Source organism: Pseudophryne corroboree, chromosome 6 (genome assembly GCF_028390025.1).
Source record: "Pseudophryne corroboree isolate aPseCor3 chromosome 6, aPseCor3.hap2, whole genome shotgun sequence".
Lineage (NCBI taxonomy): Eukaryota > Metazoa > Chordata > Amphibia > Anura > Myobatrachidae > Pseudophryne > Pseudophryne corroboree.
The window spans coordinates 73,405,798-73,428,664 of record NC_086449.1 but is presented as its reverse complement, the minus strand read 5'-3'; the positions used below and the strand labels follow the sequence as shown (position 1 = coordinate 73,428,664).

Genomic DNA, 22,867 nt, shown 5'->3' with positions numbered 1-22,867 from the left:
ATGGCAGGGGTTAAATACATCCATATAGCCTCAAGGGCTATATGTGATGTATTTTAGCCATAGAAAAAGGTATTATACATTGCTGCCCAGGGCGCCCCCCCCAGCGCCCTGCACCCTCAGTGACCGCTGGTGTGAAGTGTGCCGACAACAATGGCGCACAGCTGCAGTGCTGTGCGCTACCTTATGAAGACTGAAAGTCTTCTGCCGCCTGTTTCCGGACCTCTGGACCTCTTCAACTTCGGCATCTGCAAGGGGGGTCGGCGGCACGGCTCCGGGACCGGACTCCATGGCTGGGCCTGTGTTCGATCCCTCTGGAGCTAATGGTGTCCAGTAGCCTAAGAAGCAAATCCATCCTGCACGCAGGTGAGTTCACTTCTCTCCCCTAAGTCCCTCGTAGCAGTGAGCCTGTTGCCAGCAGGACTCACTGAAAATAAGAAACTTAAAAAACTTTTTCTAAGCAGCTCTTTATGAGAGCCACCTAGATTGCACCCTGCTCTGACGGGCACAAAAACCTAACTGAGGCTTGGAGGAGGGTTATAGGGGGAGGAGCCAGTACACACCATGTGATCCTAAAAGCTTACTTTTTGTGCCCTGTCTCCTGCGGAGCCGCTATTCCCCATGGTCCTGACGGAGTCCCCAGCATCCACTAGGACGTTAGAGAAAGGAGTCATTAACCCCACATGGTATAAGGTTACACCATGCTTTGGTGTTACTGCATAATTCAGGAATTTGTATAAAAAAATTAAATGGGAACTTCCCCACCTGGCCTAGGACTGCATGCCATTAAGGTGGATATAAACTAGGCCAACTTTCATCCAACTAGTTGGTTGGAATAAATCTGGTAATGGATGGAAGCAAATGACTAAGCAATTTGCTCCCAATCCCCCAAAACATGAACAACTGTTGTACAGATGGCGCTGTTTAAATCTGATTTAAACAACTTGTCTGACTGTTTTTGTTCATTCCAGGGTTTGGGAGCAGATTGCTTACAGTATTTGCTCCCATCCATGACCAGATTTTCCTTCCAACCACCTGGTTGGATGAAAGTTGGTCTACAGTATCCTGGTCCTATGGGGTCTACACTTGCAGCTGAGTCATGTTGGTCAGAGTGGACCGTGATCTTGGGTGAAGATAGAGAAGCAGCTACATAGAGGATAGAACGCAACAAATGTGCTTCTCCTATAGGCTGAAACATGTTCATAGATTATTTCAACCCAATCAGGTATCACACGTCTAACGCCGTGAAGCGGTACTCAATGGCCCTATTCTTCACACATGACAGTGGTAACCTGACTGTGTTAGTAATAAGGAATGTGCCACACAAATGTGTGCTGGACAGAAAGACACACAGTGGAGTCTATAGGATGCTGGCCAGCCCATATGCTGTAAGTGGCTTCTAACTAATATGAAGGAATGGTAGCAGGCTGGTCTTTCAAGTGCCCACACTTATCCCCAGACCATCACCAATAGGTCCCACAATTCAACACAAGGTGACGCAGTTTAATTTTCTAGGGGAAATTCCAAACCCTGTGATGCGTACAAGAATGTATGCTGTGGTCCAGGAGAACATTAGGGCTCTTATACAAATATTAACACTGCTTTAGACATACTTCATAACTCCTGATTTTACTGCGACAATCCCAATTTTAGAGGATCGTCCTGCCAGTCAGAACACTCCCCCCCCCCCACACTTTATTTATTAACAGTTTCTTATATAGCGCAGCATATTCCGTTGCGCTTTACAATTAGAACAACAGTAATAGAACAAAACTGGGTAAAAACAGACAGACATAGAGGTAGGAGGGCCCTGCTCGCAAGATTATTACGTATCCCAAGCAGAAGTGAACGGGTGCATTATTGGGCATTGAAGGGATGGAGGTTGGCCTAGGCATGCCACTGGGGTACATGGAACACCCATAATATCGTGTGAGCGCCCGCCAAACCTTCGCAAAAGGCCTTGCCAGACTCTTGGATACTTCCAATTATGTTCTAAGATGATGAATACGATCTCTTCAAACAAGGAAAAAAATAAGTCTGACCTAAATTTTTATGTTACTAATGAAAAATTGTGAGGGAAAACCGATGCCAAAACAGTTGCCCATGGCTCCGCCTAAGGATCATTTTAGTAAAGTGTTTCCCTAGGGCAGGCATTCCCAACCACGGTCCTCAAGGCACACCAACAGTGCAGGTTTTAGTGATATCCAGGCTTCAGCACAGGTGACTTAATTAGTAGCTCAGTAATTTTGATTTAACCATCTGTGCTGCAGCCTGGATATCACTAAAACCTGCACTGTTGGTGTGCCTTGAGGACCGTGCTTGGGAATGCCTGTCCTAGGATGTAGTTTGGCTTTAACCTTCAGTGAGAATTACACTGAATGGTATTAGAGGACTTGTACTGTGCAAGGAGGTCAGAATTGGAGAATGGGGCAGATGTACTAAGCCTTGGAGAGAGATAAAGTGGACGGAGATTACACGCATATTACTGTCTCCATGGTTACATGGCAGTTAGCAGCTGATTGGCTGGTACTTTATCTCCATGCAAGGTTTAGTAAATCGACACCTTAAATACCAGCGGTAAACTTTTTAATATGTAAGAAAATCAGGGCGCAGTAGTCATAGCTTGCTGTAAGCCTTACGCGTCACCCTAGGGCTGGACAGCAGTAACCCATGGCACCAAGCCAGCCGTGTTTTCAACCTGATGGTGATGGTTTTCCAATCTGATTCCGTGGTGGCGGCTATCGCACGATGGCAGCGCCAGGGACGGATCTAGACTTTTCTTTTAGGGGGGGGGCAGTTTATTTATTCCTGACTCCTCCCCTACACTCATTACTCCTCCCACTTCCCATACCAACTGTCCATTAATGCTCTAAAGCAGGGATGGGGAACCTTCGGCACTCCAGCTGCTGTTGAACTACACATCCCAGCATTCCCTACAACAGTTTTAGCAAGGCCAAATAGCAAAACGGTAGCAAAGCATGCTGGGATGTGTAGTTCAACAACAGCTGGAGGGCCAAAGGTTCCCCACCCCTGCTCTAAAGAGAATATAAAGCATTGCCAGGCTGCACATGTGCTTCTTATGTAGTACACACAACCGGGCACATGTAACTATTAACACACCGATGGGCAGCACACACTGCCCAAAGTGGGGGTGACGGCATGTGATGATGGCCCCCCCCCCCCCCCGATCCGGCCCTGGGCAGCGCTCTGATGCTTGGTTGAGGTCTCCCCTGCTGCGCGCACCACAAGGTGACGCTCCGAGTCTGCGGCAGAGCTGTACGCCCATTGCGCACAAGCATACTTTTGGGTGGTGGATACCAATGGAGGCAAGATGGGAATTTATGACAGTCATCCCCCTCCCCAGCCAGCAGATGCAGTGACTGTCAGCCCATCACCCTGGGTATTATTAGTACCAATGCACGTCTTAGCTAGTGTTTCCTTATTAGTTTATTATAAGTGTAGGTGGCCCTGTAGGCGCACAGTAAGCTGCGAGCCGCCGTAGCCTGGCCAGCCCGGAGTCACTCCAGCCCAGCAGGGGGCGTGCTCTGGAGATGTTACACATGACCTGGCCGCCGCAGTAGCTGCGGGCCACGCCCCCTTTCTCATTCCAGTCATGTTGCCGTTTCCATGGTGACAACCGGTCGCGGTGACGTCATTGCCCGCAGCCGGAAGTATGGGCGATGTCCTAGGAGACAGGTGTGTGTATATAAGTGCCGGGGTTGTTACTGAGGGGCTGCATGCAGAGGGATATAGAGGGAGCCAGGGTTGTTGTCATGGCGCTGAGGCACATGTAATGCAGCCCCTGGTATAGTGTGTGTGTAACCCACTCACAGGCTGCGCTGGCTCTCGGTGCTGGTCTATAGGGAAACTTGCATGAGCTATTAAGATCAGAGTAACTGCTGTGTGTACATCTATCTCCCTATATAATTATATATTTTTATATATATATATATATATATATATATATATATATATGTGTGTGTGTGGTCTGTGGAGACACACTGGCTGTGTCGCAAATCCGACGATGTGCGCACAAAGACCCACCATCAGACATCAGAGCATCTATTTGGGTGCTCAGAATGTCCAACGTAACATGGCCGCCAGTGCTGATAGCACCCCACCCCCCAGTTGCCGCTCGGGAGGAATGTCCTTCGATATTGCATGGATACCAGTGCGATTCCGATATGCATCCCCTGGTGGTAACCATCAGGACGCATACCCAGAAGTAAAACATGGATGGGATGCTCGCCCTCGCTGTTTTACTTCCGTCCACCTATGGATCACACCCTATGTTAGGGCTAATAGTCCAATTGTGGTACAATAGTAAATTTTATGAAAACGGTATATACCAAAAATATTTTTCTCTGACGTCCTAGTGGATGCTGGGGACTCCGTAAGGACCATGGGGAATAGCGGCTCCACAGGAGACTGGGCACAAAAGTAAAGCCTTAGAACTACCTGGTGTGCACTGGCTCCTCCCCCTAAGACCCTCCTCCAAGCCTCAGTTAGATTTTTGTGCCCGAACGAGAAGGGTGCACACTAGGTGGCTCTCCTGAGCTGCTTAGTGAAAAGTTTAGTTTTAGGTTTTTTATGTTCAGTGAGACCTGCTGGCAACAGGCTCACTGCATCGAGGGACTAAGGGGAGAAGAAGCGAACTCACCTGCGTGCAGAGTGGATTGGGCTTCTTAGGCTACTGGACATTGGCTCCAGAGGGACCGATCACAGGCCCAGCCATGGATAGGTCCCAGAGCCAGAAGACAGAAGAGGTCCGGAAAATCGGCGGCAGAAGACGTCCTGTCTTCAACAAGGTAGCGCACAGCACTGCAGCTGTGCGCCATTGCTCTCAGCACACTTCACACTCCGGTCACTGAGGGTGCAGGGCGCTGGGGGGGGGGTACCCTGAGACGCAATAAAAACACCTTGGATGGCAAAAAATGCATCACATATAGCTCCTGGCCAGAATACACAGAAAAACGGGAGATAAGGCCGCCGAGAAGGGATCTCCTCAGCACACTGGCGCCATTTTCCCTCACAGCTCCGTTGGAGGGAAGCTCCCTGGCTCTCCCCTGCAGTCACTACACTACAGAAAGGGTTAAAAAAGAGAGGGGGGCACTAATTACGCGCAGTATTAAAAATACAGCAGCTATAAGGGGAAAAACACTTATATAAGGTTATCCCTGTATATATATAGCGCTCTGGTGTGTGCTGGCAAACTCTCCCTCTGTCTCCCCAAAGGGCTAGTGGGGTCCTGTCCTCTATCAGAGCATTCCCTGTGTGTGTGCTGTGTGTCGGTACGTTTGTGTCGACATGTATGAGGAGAAAAATGATGTGGAGACGGAGCAGATTGCCTGTAATAGTGATGTCACCCCCTAGGGGGTCGACACCTGAGTAGATGAACTGTTGGAAGGAATTACGTGACAGTGTCAGCTCTGTATAAAAGACAGTGGTTGACATGAGACAGCCGGCTACTCAGCTTGTGTCTGTCCAGACGTCTCATAGGCCGTCAGGGGCTCTAAAGCGCCCGTTACCTCAGATGGCAGATATAGACGCCGACACGGATACTGACTCCAGTGTCGACGGTGAAGAGACAAATGTGACTTCCAGTAGGGCCACACGTTACATGATTGAGGCAATGAAAAATGTTTTACACATTTCTGATAATACGAGTGCCACCAAAAAGGGGTATTATGTTCGGTGAGGAAAAACTACCTGTAGTTTTCCTGAATCTGAGAAATTAAATGAGGTGTGTGATGATGCGTGGTTTTCCCCCGATAACAACTGATAATTTCTAAAATGTTATTGGCATTATATCCTTTCCCGCCAGAGGTTAGGGTGCGTTGGGAAACACCCCCTAGGGTGGATAAAGCGCTCACACGCTTGTAAGAACAAGGGCTCTACCCTCTCCTGAGATGGCCGCCCTTAAGGATCCTGCTGATAGAAAGCAGGAGGGTATCCTAAAATGTATTTACACACATACTGGTGTTATACTGCGACCAGCAATCGCCTCAGCCTGGATGTGCAGTGCTGGGTTGGCGTGGTCGGATTCCCTGACTGAAAATATTGATACCCTAGATAGGGACAGTATATTATTGCCTATAGAGCATTTAAAAGATGCATTTCTATATATGCGTGATGCACAGCGGAATATTTGCCGACTGGCATCAAGTCTAAGTGCGTTGTCCATTTCTGCCAGTAGAGGGTTATGGACACGACAGTGGTCAGGTGATGCGGATTCCAAACGGCATTTGGAAGTATTGCCTTATTAAGGGGAGGAGTTATTTGGGGTCGGTCTTTCAGACCTGGTGGCCACGGCAACAGCTGGGAAATCCACGTTTGTACCCCAGGTCGCCTCTCAACATAAGAAGACGCCGTATTATCAGGCGCAGTCCTTTCTTGGGCAAGCGGGCAAAAGGTTCCTCATTTCTGCCCCGTGACAGAGGGAGAGGAAAAAGGCTGCAGAAATCAGCCAGTTCCCAGGAACAGAAGCCCTCTCCCGCCTCTGCCAAGCCCTCAGTATGATGCTGGGGCTTTACAAGCAGAATCAGGCACGGTGGGGGCCCGTCTCAATGAATTTCAGCGCGCAGTGGGCTCACTCGCAATTAGACCCCTGGATCCTTCAGGTGATATCTCAGGGGTACATATTGGAATTCGAGACGTCTCCCCCTCGCCGTTTCCTAAAGTCGGCTTTACCGATGTCTCCCTCTGACAGGGAGGCAGTTTTGGAAGCCATTCACAAGCTGTATTCCCAGCAGGTGATAATCAAGGTACCCCTCCTGCAACAGGGAACGGGGTATTATTCCACACTGTTGTGGTACCGAAGCCGGACGGCTCGGTGAGACCGATTCTAAATCTAAAATCTTTGAACACTTACATACAGAGGTTCAAATTCAAGATTGAGTCACTCAGAGCAGTGATTGCGAACCTGGAAGAAGGGGACTACATGATGTCTCGGGACATCAAGGATGCTTACCTTCATGTCCCAATTTACCCTTCTCACCAAGGGTACCTCAGGTTTGTGGTACAGAACTGTCACTATCAGTTTCAGACGCTGCCGTATGGATGGTCCACGGCACCCCGGGTCTTTACCAAGGTAATGGCCGAAATGATGATACTCTTTCGAAGGAAGGGAATTTTAGTTATCCCTTACTTGGACGATTCCCTGATAAGGGTAAGATCCAGGGAACAGTTGGAGGTCGGTGTAGCACTATCTCAGGTAGTGTTACGGCAGCACGATTGGATTCTCAATATTCCAAAATCGCAGCTGATTCCGACGACTCGTCTTCTGTTCCTAGGGATGATCCTGGACACAGTCCAGAAAAAGGTGTTTCTCCCGGAGGAGAAAGTCAGGGAGTTATCCGAGCTAGTCGGGAACCTCCTATAACCGAGCCAAGTCTCAGTACATCAATGAAAGGGTTCTGGGAAAAATGGTGGCTTCCTACGAAGCAATCCCATTCGGCAGATTCCACGCAAGAACTTTCCAGTGGGACCTGCTGGACAAATGGTCCGGGTCGCATCTTCAGATGCATCAGCGGATAACCCTGTCACCAAGCACAAGGGTGTCTCTCCTGTGGTGGTTGCAGAGTGCTCATCTTCTAGAGGGCCGCAGATTCGACATTCAGGACTGGGTCCTGGTGACCACGGATGCCAGCCTGCGAGGCTGGGGAGCAGTCACACAGGGAAGGAATTTCCAGAGCTTATGGTCAAGCCTGGAGACATCACTTCACATAAATATCCTTAAGCTAAGGGCCATTTACAATGCTCTAAGCTCGGCAAGACCTCTGCTTCAAGGTCACCCGGAGTTGATCCATTCGGACAACATCACGGCAGTCACCCACGTAAACAGACAGGGTGACACAAGAAGCAGGAGGGCAAGGCAGAAGCTGCAAGGATTCTTCGCTGGGCGGAAAATCATGTGATAGCACTGTCAGCAGTATTCATTCCGGGAGTGGACAACTGGGAAGCAGACTTCCTCAGCAGACACGAACCCCACCCGGGAGAGTGGGGACTTCACCCAGAAGTCTTCCACATGTTTATAAAACTCGACAAGTATTGCGCCAGGTCAAGGGACCCTCAGGCAATAGCTGTAGACGCTCTGGTAACACAGTGGGTGTACCAGTCAGTGTATGTGTTCCCTCCTCTGCCTCTCATACCCAAGGTACTGAGAATTATAAGATGGAGAGGAGTAAGCACTATATTCGTGGCTCCGGATTGGCCAAGAAGGACTTGGTAACTGGAACTTCAAGAGATGCTCACGGAGGATCCGTGGCCTCTACCTCTAAGAAGGGACCTGCTCCAGCAAGGACCCTGTCTGTTCCAAGACTTACCGCGGCTGCGTTTGACGGCATGGCGGTTGAACGCCGGATCCTGAAGGAGAAAGGCATTCCGGATGAAGTCATTCCTATCCTGATCAAAGCCAGGAAAGATATAACCGCAAAACATTATCACCGCATTTGGCGAAAATATGTTGCGTGGTGCGAGGCCAGTAAGGCCCCGACGGAGGAATTTTCAACTAGGTCGATTCCTACATTTCCTGCAAACAGGAGTGTCTATGGGCCTGAAATGGGGGTCCATTAAGGTTCAAATTTCGGCCCTGTCAATTTTCTTCCAAAAAGAACTAGCTTCAGTCCCTGAAGTTCAGACGTTTGTGAAAGGGGTACTGTATATACAGCCTCCTTTTGTGCCTCCAGTGGCACCTTGGGATCTAAATGTAGTTTTTGGGTTCCAAAAGTCACATTGGTTTGAACCACTTAAATATGTGGAGTTAAAATATCTCACATGGAAAGTGGTCATGCTGTTGGCCCTGGCCTGGGCCAGGTGCGTGTCAGAATTGGCGGCTTTATCCTGTAAAAACCCTCATCTGATTTTCCATTCGGACAGGGCGGAATTGAGGACTTGTCCTCAGTTTCTCCCTAAGGTGGTTTTCAGCGTTTCACCTGAATCAACCTATTGTGGTGCCTGCGGCTACTAGGGACTTGGAGGACTCCAAGTTGCTAGACGTTGTCAGGGCCCTGGAAATATAGGTTTCCAGGACGGCTGGAGTCAGAAAATCTGACTCGTTGTTTATTCTGTATGCACCCAACAAGCTGGGTGCTCCTGCTTCTAAGCAGACTATTGCTCGTTGGATTTGTAGTACAATTCAGCTTGCACATTCTGTGGCAGGCCTGCCACAGCCAAAATCTGTAAAAGCCCATTCCACAAGGAAGGTGGGCTCACCTTGGGCGGCTGCCCGAGGGGTCTCGGCTTTACAACTTTGCCGAGCAGCTACTTGGTCAGGAGCAAATACGTTTGTAAAATTCTACAAATTTGATACCCTGGCTGAGGAGGACCTGGAGTTCTCTCATTTGGTGCTGCAGAGTCATCCGCACTCTCCCGCCCGTTTGGGAGCTTTGGTATAATCCCCATGGTCCTTACGGAGTCCCCAGCATCCACTAGGACGTCAGAGAAAATAAGAATTTACTTACCGATAATTCTATTTCTCGTAGTCCGTAGTGGATGCTGGGCGCCCATCCCAAGTGCGGATTGTCTGCAATACTGGTACATAGTTATTGTTACCAAAAAATCGGGTTATTGCTGTAGTGAGCCATCTTTTCTAGAGGCTCCTCTGTTATCATGCTGTTAACTGGGTTTAGAGCACAAGTTATATGGTGTGGCTGGTATGAGTCTTACCCGGGATTCAAAATCCTTCCTTATTGTGTACGCTCGTCCGGGCACAGTATCCTAACTGAGGCTTGGAGGAGGGTCTTAGGGGGAGGAGCCAGTGCACACCAGGTAGTTCTAAAGCTTTACTTTTGTGACCAGTCTCCTGCGGAGCCGCTATTCCCCATGGTCCTTACGGAGTCCCCAGCATCCACTACGGACTACGAGAAATAGAATTATCGGTAAGTAAATTCTTATTTTCCGAAATGGAGGTGTTATGAGCAGGTGACATCTCACAGACTTGTGTCAATTTCTGTTTCCAAAGTATTACACGTTTCATAATTTGCAGTCCGTTTCCTCAGATACAGAATCATGCTGATTAAAGTGACAGATTGTTGTGTGTCAGGGTTAGGTAACCAGTCATTTAAAGCTGGGTACACACTGAGCAATGTGACGTCCTATCCGGTGGATAAGACCAACATATCTCTCATATTGGGCAGTGTCTATACCAGATATGCTGGTGCCTGCAGTCACTAGCGACGTAAGGTTTGATATCGCTAGCGACAACATAAACACAAATGAAGGACGGAACGATCAACATCATTCAATGTGTACCCAGGTTCCCATATGTCTGCTAGGTACAGATCGCTTCAGTGTGTACCCAGCTTACGATAGTATATGTCCTCTCTGCAAACAATCCTATGTCGGTACCTATGCTGTTTCACTGCAACAAGTAGAAAATTGCTGACACACAACATGCTCCGTCCCCTGTTATCATCAGAATGTTTCCATATCTGAGTAAGCAGAGACCTGTGAAACGCGTAATACTTTGAAAACCAAAAATGACACAAGCGTGGGAGATGTTACTTGCTCATAACACATCATTTTGGAATAAATCAGATGTTCCCAAACTCCGCTCCTCAAGGCATCCCAATGGCCCAGGTTTTAAATGTATCCATGCTTGGCCACAGGTGACTTTATTAGCACCTCAGTCAATTTGATTTAACTATCTGTGCTGAACCATGGATATACCTAAAACCTGGACTGTTGGGGTGCCTTGAGGACCGCGTTTGGGAACCTCTGGAATAAATGTGTTTAATTTAGTAACAGTTTCTTATATAGCGCAGCATATTCCATTGCGCTTTAATAAATAATATTTTTGTGAGATATGTATTTGTTGGACCATTCACTCTCACTTTTACCACTACAGGTTGAGTATCCCATATCCAAATATTCCGAAATACGGAATATTCCGAAATACGGACTTTTTGGAGTGAGAGTGAGATAGTGAAACCTTTGTTTTTTGATGGCTCAATGTATAAAAACTTTGTTTAATACACAAAGTTATTAAAAATATTGTATTAAATGACCTCCAGGCTGTGTGTATAAGGTGTATACGAAACATAAATGAATTGTGTGAATATACACCCACTTTGTTTAATACACAAAGTTATAAAAAATATTGGCTAAAATGACCTTCAGGCTGTGTGTATAAGGTGTATATGTGACATAAATGCATTCTGTGCTTAGATTTAGGTCCCATTACCATGATATCTCATTATGGTATACAATTATTCTAAAATACGGAAAAATCCGATATCCAAAATACCTCTGGTCCCAAGCATTTTGGATAAGGGATACTCAACCTGTATTGGACTGCTGGTCCTAACATAGAGCGACAGATACCAGGAACATTGGTATTTAATATACATTCATCCTGCCAACCTGCACCCAAGAGTTAATGCCTCTTTTATATTGTTACCCCCCAATGGGATTCTGTATACCCCTTGCCACTCTCACAGTGGCAGCACAATGGACTAGATTATTTCTGTTTAGTAGAGTGGCGTGGACCTTATCCTCTACCAGAAAGATATGTGTACCACAGCAGATAGGTGATTACTTAGCATTCACGGTAAATATATATATATATATATATATATATATATATAGGTCAAGGGAAGAACGGCACTGGAGACAACAATATGCAGAAAAGATTTGTATTTGAAGGCAACAGCCGTTTCAGGGCATCTGCCCCTTCCTCAGGCCCAATACAAAGTAGTGTAAACACATAATAATTCTATGTGCGCCATAACCAGTTGTCCTTTCAATGCCTGTACAGACATGGACAAATTTGTTGGAACCCTTGCAGCTCATTGAAACAATGCTTCATTCCTCCTGAGAAGTGATGAAAGTAAGAGCTATTGGGGGTAATTCTGAGTTGATCGCAGCAGCAAGTTTGTTAGCAATTGGGCAAAACCATGTGCACTGCAGAGGAGGCAGATATAACATTTGCATAGAGAGTTAGATTTGGGTGGGTTATATTGTTTCTGTGCAGGGTAAATACTGGCTGCTTTATTTTTACACTGCAATTTAGATTTCAGTTTGAATACACCCCACCCAAATCTAACTCTCTCTGCACATGTTATATCTGTCCCCCCTGCAGTGCACATGGTTTTACCCAACTGCTAACAAATTTGCTGCTGCGATCAACTCAGAATTAGGCCCATTGTCTCATGTATACCGGCATACCTTTGCTGTGTCATAGAATAAAGCAAAGAAACTGTGAAAACAGATACATTATTGCTTATTACTCTTACGTCCTAGTGGATACTGGCGTTCTGTACTTTAGTACCATGGGTATAGATCGGGTCCACTGGAGCCTGGCACGTTAAAACCTTTAGTGTGTGCTGGCTCCTCCCCTTTATGCCCCTCCTACCAAACTCAGTTTATTAAAATGTGCCCAAGGAGCCGGGTGCGTTTCTCTGGAGCTCTAGAGAGTTTCCTTTATTTTTATTTTAGTTCATTATTTTGAGGTAGCCTTGGTTGGCAACCAGGCTACCTGCTTCGTGGGACGTAGAGGGGGGACCGAACCAACCTCCCTTAACGGTTATTGGTTCGTAACCACACTGACAGGACTCTGAGCTCCTGAGGTACTGATCACACATCGTTAGTATGTCTGCCCACCAGGCCCGCCATCAAGGGGGGTCTGCGGGTACTTGAGTCCCGGGCCCAGCCAGAAGGGGGGCCCGGGTGTCAGAAGTGTGGTACTGTATATGTAGCGCCGGACCCACCAGTGTTCCAGCCAGGTAGCGCGGCAGGCAGTAGCCGGCGTGTAGAGAGAGACAGGAACAGCTGCATTGTAAGTATGGCATGGGCCGCGAGCCAATCGGAGCTCGAGGATCGGCAACCAATCAGGAGCCGCTGGCTCCTGATTGGCTGCCGGTCGGCAAGCTCCGATTGGCCCGCGGCTCGCGGCTGATTCCACATTTAAAATGCGGCTGTCCCTGTCTCTCACTACATGCCGGCTACTGCCTGCCGCTGCCGCGCTACCTGAAACACTGGTGGGTCCGGCGCTACATATACCACACTGGTCCTGAAGCAGCTACTGCAGTGAACGGAGGCCAGTGGGGGAGGAGGAGCCGCTGAGCTGCATCTCTCCTCTCTGGTCCTTCACTTTCCCTGCTGTGTGACTGCTGAGCTTGGGTGCTGGGGATCTGACGTCATGTTCTAGTGACCGTTCCCAGCACCAAATATCTATGGGAAAGCTGCCAGCTGGTATCCAGGCCAGGGAGGTGAGGAGGATGTCTGCCTGGACAAGAGGAGGATGGCCACCCCCATACCCTTCAAACCCTCTACCCCACCCGTCCACCACATTTCCTCCCTCCTGTTATCTCTCCCCGAGTCCCCTGCGCTTTTTACCTCTGCCAATGGCTGCCTTTTCTTTGAGGAAGTTCTCCACCTGCCCTTGCGACCATTGATGTGGATTGGAGGTGATGCTGCAGCTCTGCCGTGCCCCCAGGTAAGTAAATTGTAATTATGACTATATTTATCACCCTTTTCCTGTCACATTTAGCCTCTCCATCTCTATTTCTTCCAATCACCCACTACCTCTCCCCATCACCCTCTGCCATTCCCCATCACTATCACCCCATCATCCTCTCCATCACCATATGCCTCTAACCATCATCCTCTTCATGTCACCCTTTTCCTCTCCGTCATCCTCTCCCTGTCACCATCTTCCTTTTCCTGTCACCCTCTTCCTCTCACCGTCATTCTCTCCCTGTCACTATCTTTCTCTCTCTTTTTAAACTGGTGTACGTGCCAATTGATGTCCCACTCCCGCTGTAGCTCCACCCACATTCACAGCCCCGCCCACCACTGCGGCCCGCCTTTCCCCCGGGGAAGGGGTGGGGGGGCCTGCCCATTTTTTCAGTCCCGGGCCCCACAATTTCTTATGGCGGCCCTGGTGCCCACTCCAGCATCTAGCTGCCACCCTCTAACAGATGCCGAAGTACAAGGTGCAGTGAGTATTACACCGGGGTCCCGGTTAGCGGGTCCCCGGTGCAGTTTTGGCAGCAAGTCGCGTGGCGGTCAGGGGCCCAGAGCTGCGGTGCCCGCCGTGGACAAACTGGCTCTGGGCTGATGCCCCTCAGTGCTCACTGTCACAAAAAGGCTTTGTGTGTACTGTATTGCATATTATGATGTTTTAGTAACATGGCCAGTATAATTATTGATTAGGGACCGCGCGCCATTACAGGGGGCGGGGCTTCCCGGAGCGAGACCTGCGGCGGGAAGGCGCCATTTCCTGCTGCTGCAGATCATCAAGCTGCATGTACACTGCTCCTCCAGATACCCACGCTGCTACATGCCTCTGTACTGGTACCAGGGGGTCATAGACAGGGGGGAGCACGCCAGCGGTAGTGCCGCTGCACTGCTATCAGGTCATACACTCATACACTTCACATAAACGCTCACTGCCACAGGTGCTCCAGTCTGATTCTGATCAGCCTGATGTAGATGATGATGATATGGATGAGGACAGCTCTCTGTCCCCTGGGGTGGAGACTCTCATTTTTGCTGTAAGAGAGGTCCTTCACATACCGGATCAGGAGGCAGAACCAGTTGAGGAGCTGTACTTTAATGTTAGACCAAAGACCTCAGAAACTTTTCCTGTATCTAAAGAATTAAACTCCCTAGCCAGGGAGGCTTGGTTAAACCCTGATAAAAAAAAAAAAATTCCTCAGAGGTTTTTAATTACCTTTCCCCTCCCAGCTGAGGACAGGAAGGTATGGGAAAATCCCCTGTCAGTCGATATGTCGGTATCCAGACTAAGAAGTTGGTACTGCCTGTGCCAGGGGCTATATCCCTGAAAGAGCCGGCTGACCGTAAAATTGAAACCACGCTCAAGGCAATTTATACGGCAGCAGGCGCAGCACAGCGCCCCACAATTGTTTGTGGGTGGATTTCCAGGGCGGTAGTCAAGTGGATAATGTTATTGATGGTTTAGACTCTCTACCCTGGGATGAGGTCATTACTCTGCTGCAACATATACATGATGCTGCAAATTTTATGAGCGAGGCTATTAAAGAGTAGTGTAAAATAAATGGCCGCACTACTGCTATGGCTGTTTCGGCACGCAGAGCTCAGTGCTTACGTCAATGGTCGGAAGACGCTGATTCCGCTGTTTCAAATCTTCCCTTTACAGGTGATGCCTTGTTTGGAGACAAATTAAATAAATGGATCTCCCAAGCAACGGCGGGTAAGTCTACCTATCTGCCGTCGGCTGCGCCACCACCTAAACGTTCTTACACAGGACCCTCCTTGCTGTCCTTTCGTGCGGCAAGGTTCAGAGGCAGGGGCCGAGGGGTCTCCACCACTCCCAGAGGATCTCGTGGTAAGTCCCGTAAACCTGCAACTGCTGTCTCCCTGGACCAGACCACCGGATCCCCTGCCGCTAAGCCTTCCGCGTGACGGTTGGCCCCAGCAGCAAGGCGATTTTCAGGTAGGTTCTCGCCTTCACCACTCCGCCCACATGTGGGCAGAGTCCTGCCGGGATCCTTGAGTGAGGGACCTCATTTCCCAGGGATACAGGATGGAATTTCAAGCACTTCCTCCTCTCACAGATTTTTCAAATCAGTCTTACCATTTGTGCCCGCAGCAAAAGTTACCTTGCAAGAAGCCATTCAGAAACTTTTGTGGACAGGGGTGGTGGTTCCGGTACCCCCCCCCCCCCTTTACACAACAGGGGTTTTTACTCCAGTCTTTTTGTCGTTCCAAAACCAGACGGTTCGGTGCGACCCATCTTAAACCTGAAGTCTCTGAACCCGTATCTGCGAGTGTTCAAATTCAAGATGGAATCCCTAAGGGCAGTGGTGTCTGGTCTGGAGGAGGGGGAATTCCTGGTTTCCCTAGATGTTAAGGATGCTTACTTACACATTCCCATGTGGCCCCCTCATCAGGCTTACCTCAGGTTCGCCATCTTGGACGACCACTTCCAGTTTCAGGCGTTGCCCTTTGGCCTGTTCACAGCTTCGAGGGTCTTCACCAAAGTCATGGTGGAGATGATGCTGCAACTGCGCATGTTGGGAGTCAATATAGTTCCCTACTTGGACGATCTCCTGATAAAGGCTATGTCCAGGGAGCGTCTATTGCACAGCATCGATCTGACGACTCGCCTGCTTACAGATCATGGGTGGATCATACATTTTCAGAAATCTCACCTGGAACCGACCCAACGTCTTCAATTCCTGGGAATGATATTGGATATGGTGTCTCAGAAGGTATTTCTTCCTATAGACAAGTCCTTGGCTATCCAAGCAATGGTCCGCTCAGTGCTCCGTCCTCGCAAGGTATCGATACATCTTTGCATACGCTTGTTGGACAGGATGGTAGCTGCTTACGAGGCATCAGGAGGTGACCTTATCTCCGAAAGCCCGAATTTCTCTATTATGGTGGCTACAAGTTCCTCACCTGGTAGAAGGCAGGAATTTCAGTATCCACTCATGGATTCTACTGACAACGAATGCCAGCCTCCGGGGTTGGGGGGCTGTGACCCAAGGGGACAAATTCCTGGGGATATGGTCTGTTCAGGAAGCGGCTCTGCCAATAAACATCCTGGAACTCAGGGCGATTTACAATGCTCTTCTGCAAGCTTCTCACCTCCTGAAGGATCAGGCGATCCAGGTTCAGTCAGACAACGCTACGGCGGTGGCGTACATAAACCGACAAGGGGGGACAAGAAACAGAGCAGCGATGCGAGAAGTGTCAAGAATACTCGTCTCAGCGGAGACCAACACAAGGGCCATCTCAGCTATATTTATTCCAGGAGTGGACAACTGGGAAGCAGACTTCCTCAGCAGGTACGACCTCCATCCGGGGAAATGGGGCCTACATCCCCAGGTGTTTCAACAGTTTATTCATCGGTGGGGCTGTCCGCAGATAGATCTGATGGCTTCTCATCTCAACAAGAAGCTATGCCGTTACTGTTCCAGGACGAGGGATCCGCAGGCTGTAGCAATGGACGCGCTGACGACACCGTGGACGCACCAGGAAGATGGTTACGTCAAAACACTATCATCACATCTAGAAGAAGTATGTTTCCTGGTGTGAAAGTAGAAAGGTTTCTCCCGTGGAATTTAGAATTGGTTGTGTTCTGCTTTTCCTGCAAGTGGGAGTGGATTTGAGCCTATGGTTGGGCTCCATCAGAGTCCTTTCTATTTTCTTCCAGAAACAGCTTGCCATGTTGCCGGAAGTACAGACTTTCCTTAAAGGAGTTCTTCATATGCAACCGCCATTTTTTCCTCCCACGGCTCCGTGGGATCTCAATGTAGTTCTGTCCTTTCTTCAGTCGGACTGGCTTGAACCCTTACATAGGGTGGAATTGAAGTTTCTTACCTGGAAGACGGTGATGTTGTTAGCATTGGCGTCTGCCAGACGTGTCTCTGAATTGGGGGCCTTATCCTGTAAGAGCCCTTATTTGATATGTCATGAAGACAGGGCGGAACTTAGGACCCGTCCTCAGTTTGCCGAAAGTAGTGTCAGCTTTTCATGTGAATCAACCCATTGAGGTTCCAGTGTTGTCTGACGCTTCAGTTAGTCCTGTGTCCTTGGATGTGGTCAGGGCCCTGAAGATTTATGTCAAAAGGACGGCCCGTCTTCGGAAATCTGTTTGTCCTTTATAATGCCTCCAAGATTGGTCAGCTGGCTTCTAAGCAATCTATTGCTCGCTGGCTCAGGTTGACCATTCGCCAGGCCTATACTTCAGTGGCTCTGCCCTTGCCGACGTCTATTCAGGCCCACTTGACAAGGTCGGTGGGGTCTTCCTGGGCAGCTGCCCGGGGTGTATCGGCCCTGCAATTGTTCCGAGCTGCAACTTGGTCTGGTTCGAACGCAATTGTTAAATTCTATGGGTTCGATACCTTGGCCAAGTATGACCTTCAGTTTGGTCAGGCGGTTTTACAGGGGTCTCAGCACTCTCCCACCCATTTGGAAGCTTTGGGACTTCCCCATGGTACTAAAGTACAGAACCGCAGTATCCACGAGGACGTAAGAGAAAATAGGAATTTAATACCTACCGGTAATTCCTTTTCTCCTAGTCCATAGTGGTGCTAGATGCCCGCTTCAGTGCTTCACTCCTGCTTACCTGTGTAAGTATTTGGTTGGACGGACGTTGCGGTACCATTATGTTGTTGGGATAGCTGTGCTATCCGTGTTAGGTTGGTGTTGCTATCCTCTGTTCGGGTTAGCGCCCTCCTTTCAGTTATGGTTGTGTGTTGGCTTGTTGCCTCACCGCTGTTGTATTGTTTCTTCTGTCATATTACGTCCGTCTCCTCGGGCACAGTTTTCCTAGACTGGGTCTGGTAGGAGGGGCATAGAGGGGAGGAGCCATCACACACTAAAGGTTTTAAAGTGCCAGGCTCCAGTGGACCCGATCTATACCCATGGTACTAAAGTACAGAACCCCAGTATCCACTACAGACTAGGAGATAATTTTATTTTAGTGATATTTCAAATTAATTGCTTTGAATCTTTTAATCAGTCTTTCTCTGACGTCCTAGTGGATGCTGGGAACTCCATAAGGACCATGGGGAATAGCGGCTCCGCAGGAGACTGGGCACAAAAAGTAAAAGCTTTAGACTAGCTGGTGTGCACTGGCTCCTCCCCCTATGACCCTCCTCCAAGCCTCAGTTAGATTTTTGTGCCCGAACGAGAAGGGTGCAAGCTAGGTGGCTCTCCTGAGCTGCTTAGAAGTAAAAGTTTAAATAGGTTTTTTATTTTCAGTGAGTCCTGCTGGCAACAGGCTCACTGCATCGTGGGACTAAGGGGAGAAGAAGCGAACTCACCTGACTGCAGAGTGGATTGGGCTTCTTGGCTACTGGACATTAGCTCCAGAGGGACGATCACAGGTTCAGCCTGGATGGGTCCCGGAGCCGCGCCGCCGGCCCTCTTACAGAGCCAGAAGAGCGAAGAGGTCCGGAGAAAGCGGCGGCACTGCAGCTGTGCGCCATTGCTCTCAGCACACTTCACACTCCGGTCACTGAGGGTGCAGGGCGCTGGGGGGAGCGCCCTGAGACGCAATAAAAATGATATAAAAACCTTATATGGCTAAATAAAATGCATCACATATAGCTCCTGGGCTATATGGATGCATTTATCCCCTGCCAGTTTCCTGAAAAAAGCGGGAGAAAAGGCCGCCGTGAAGGGGGCGGAGCCTTTCTCCTCAGCACACAAGCGCCATTTTCTTTCACAGCTCCGCTGGAAGGACGGCTCCCTGACTCTCCCCTGCAGTCCTGCACTACAGAAACAGGGTAAAACAGAGAGGGGGGCACTATTGGCAGCTAATATATAAATACAGCAGCTATAACAGGGAGTAACACTTATATAAGGTTATCCCTGTATATATATAGCGCTCTGGTGTGTGCTGGCAAACTCTCCCTCTGTCTCCCCAAAGGGCTAGTGGGGTCCTGTCCTCTATCAGAGCATTCCCTGTGTGTGTGCTGGGTGTCGGTACGATTGTGTTGACATGTATGAGGAGGAAAATGATGTGGAAGCAGAGCAATTGCCTGTGTTAGTGATGTCACCCCCTAGGGAGTCGACACCTGACTGGATGGTAGTAATTAAAGAATTACGTGACAATGTCAGCACTTTGCAAAAAACTGTTGACGACATGAGACAGCCGACAAATCAATTAGTGCCTGTTCAGGCGTCTCAGACACCGTCAGGGGCGCTAAAACGCCCGTTACCTCAGATGGTCGACACAGACCCTGACACGGATACTGAATCCAGTGTCGACGGTGACGAGACAAACGTAATGTCCAGTAGGGCCACACGTTACATGATCACGGCAATGAAGGAGGCATTGCACATTTCTGACACTACAAGTACCACAAAAAAGGGTATTATGTGGGGTGTGAAAAAACTACCAGTGGTTTTTCCTGAGTCAGATGAATTAAATGAGGTGTGTGATAAAGCGTGGGTTTCCCCCGATAAAAAAACTGCTGATTTCTAATAAATTATTGGCACTATACCCTTTCCCGCCAGAGGTTAGGGCACGTTGGGAAACACCCCCTAGGGTAGATAAGGCGCTCACACGCTTATCAAAACAAGTGGCGTTACCGTCTCCTGACACGGCCGCTCTCAAGGAACCAGCTGATAGAAGGCTGGAAAATATCTTAAAAGGTATATACACAAATACCGGTGTTATACTGTGACCAGCGATCGCCTCAGCCTGGATGTGCAGCGCTGGAGTGGCTTGGTCGGATTCCCTGACTGAAAATATTGATACCCTGGATAGGGACAGTATATTGTTAACTATAGAGCATTTAAAGGATGCATTACTATATATGCGAGATGCACAGAGGGATATTTGCACCCTGGCATCTAGAGTAAGTGCGATGTCCATTTCTGCCAGAAGAACGTTATGGACGCGACAGTGGTCAGGTGATGCAGATTCCAAACGACATATGGAAGTATTGCCGTATAAAGGGGAGGAGTTATTTGGGGTCGGTCTATCGGACCTGGTGGCCACAGCAACGGCTGGAAAATCCACCTTTTTACCCCAGGTCACCTCTCAGCAGAAAAAGACACCGTCTTTTCAAACCCAGTCCTTTCGTCCCTATAAGGGCAAGAGGGAAAAAGGCCGCTCGTTCCTGCCCCGGGGCAGAGGAAGGGGAAAAAGACTGCACCATGCAGCCTCTTCCCAGGAGCAGAAGCCCTCCCCCGCTTCTGCCAAGTCCTCAGCATGACGCTGGGGCTCTGCAAGCAGACTCGGGCACGGTGGGGGGCCGTCTCAAGAATTTCAGCGCGCAGTGGGCTCACTCGCAAGTGGACCCCTGGATCCTGCAGGTAGTATCACAGGGGTACAAATTGGAATTCGAGACGTCTCCCCCTCGCCGGTTCCTGAAGTCTGCTCTACCAACGTCTCCCTCCGACAGGGAGGCAGTATTGGAAGCTATTCACAAGCTGTATTCCCAGCAGGTGATAATCAAGGTACCCCTCCTACAACAGGGAAAGGGGTATTATTCCACGCTGTTTGTGGTACCGAAGCCGGACGGCTCGGTGAGACCAATTTTAAATCTAAAATCTTTGAACACTTACATAAAAAGGTTCAAATTCAAGATGGAGTCACTCAGAGCAGTGATAGCGAACCTGGAAGAAGGGGACTATATGGTATCTCTAGACATCAAGGATGCTTATCTCCATGTCCCAATCTACCCTTCTCACCAAGGGTACCTCAGGTTTGTGATACAAAACTGTCATTATCAGTTTCAGACGCTGCCGTTTGGATTGTCCACGGCACCACGGGTCTTTACCAAGGTAATGGCCGAAATGATGATCCTTCTTCAAAGAAAAGGCGTATTAATTATCCCTTACTTGGACGATCTCCTGATAAGGGCAAGGTCCAGGGAACAGTTAGAGGTCGGAGTAGCACTATCTCAGGTAGTGCTACGTCAGCACGGGTGGATTCTAAATATCCCAAAATCACAGCTGATTCCAACAACACGTCTACTGTTCCTAGGGATGATTCTGGACACAGTCCAGAAAAAGGTGTTTCTCCCGGAGGAGAAGGCCAGGGAGTTATCCGAGCTAGTCAGGAACCTCCTAAAACCAGGACAAGTGTCAGTGCATCAGTGCACGAGAGTCCTGGGAAAAATGGTGGCTTCTTACGAAGCGATTCCATTCGGAAGATTCCATGCAAGAACTTTTCAGTGGGATCTGCTGGACAAATGGTCCGGATCGCATCTTCAGATGCATCAGCGGATAACCCTATCTCCAAGGACAAGGGTATCTCTCCTGTGGTGGTTACAGAAGGCTCATCTTCTAGAGGGCCGCAGATTCGGCATTCAGGATTGGATGCTGGTAATAACGGATGCCAGCCTGAGAGGCTGGGGAGCAGTCACACAGGGAAGAAATTTCCAGGGCTTGTGGTCAAGCATGGAAACGTCTCTTCACATAAATATCCTAGAGCTAAGGGCCATTTACAATGCCCTAAGTCAAGCAAGGCCTCTGCTTCAGGGTCAACCGGTATTGATCCAGTCGGACAACATCACGGCTGTCGCCCACGTAAACAGACAGGGCGGCACAAGAAGCAGGAGGGCAATGGCAGAAGCTGCAAGGATTCTCCGCTGGGCGGAAAATCATGTGATAGCACTGTCAGCAGTGTTCATTCCGGGAGTGGACAACTGGGAAGCAGACTTCCTCAGCAAGAAACTGGACAGATATTGCGCCAGGTCAAGGGACCCTCAGGCAATAGCGTTGGACGCTCTGGTAACTCCGTGGGTGTTCCAGTCGGTATATGTGTTCCCTCCTCTTCCTCTCATACCAAAAGTACTGAGAATCATAAGAAGGAGAGGAGTAAGAACGATACTCGTGGCTCCGGATTGGCCAAGAAGAACTTGGTACCCGGAGCTGCAAGAGATGCTCACGGAGGACCCGTGGCCTCTACCTCTAAGGAAGGACCTGCTCCAGCAGGGACCTTGTCTGTTCCAAGACTTACCGCGGCTGCGTTTGACGGCATGGCGGTTGAACGCCGGATCCTGAAGGAAAAAGGCATTCCAGATGAAGTCATCCCTACCCTGATCAAGGCCAGGAAGGATGTAACTGCAAAACATTATCATCGCATTTGGCGAAAATATGTTGCGTGGTGTGAGGCCAAGAAGGCCCCTACGGAGGAATTTCAACTGGGTCGTTTCCTACATTTCCTGCAAGCAGGATTGTCTATGGGCCTAAAATTAGGATCCATTAAGGTTCAAATTTCGGCCCTGTCGATCTTCTTCCAGAAAGAACTGGCTTCAGTGCCTGAAGTTCAGACGTTTGTCAAAGGGGTACTGCATATACAGCCTCCTTTTGTGCCTCCAGTGGCACCTTGGGATCTCAATGTAGTTTTGGGGTTCCTAAAATCACATTGGTTTGAACCACTTGCCACAGTGGATTTGAAATATCTCACATGGAAAGT

The 22,867-nt window shown here is 49.1% G+C and overlaps 1 protein-coding gene across 4 annotated transcripts in view; it reads left to right on the top strand.

Annotated features, from left to right (window-relative positions):
* Positions 1–3,593: 3,593 nt before the first annotated feature.
* Positions 3,594–22,867, top strand: part of FBXW9 (F-box and WD repeat domain containing 9) — an 88,977-nt gene continuing 69,703 nt past the window's right edge. For 2 of the 4 annotated variants that reach the window (XM_063931175.1, XM_063931178.1), the window contains exon 1: positions 3,594–3,693. The gene's annotated coding sequence lies outside the window, so the exon portion shown is untranslated. Of the gene's footprint in view, positions 3,694–3,739; positions 3,788–3,817; positions 3,899–22,867 lie in introns of those variants that run through there. The other 2 variants (XM_063931176.1, XM_063931177.1) reach the window with 2 other exon arrangements.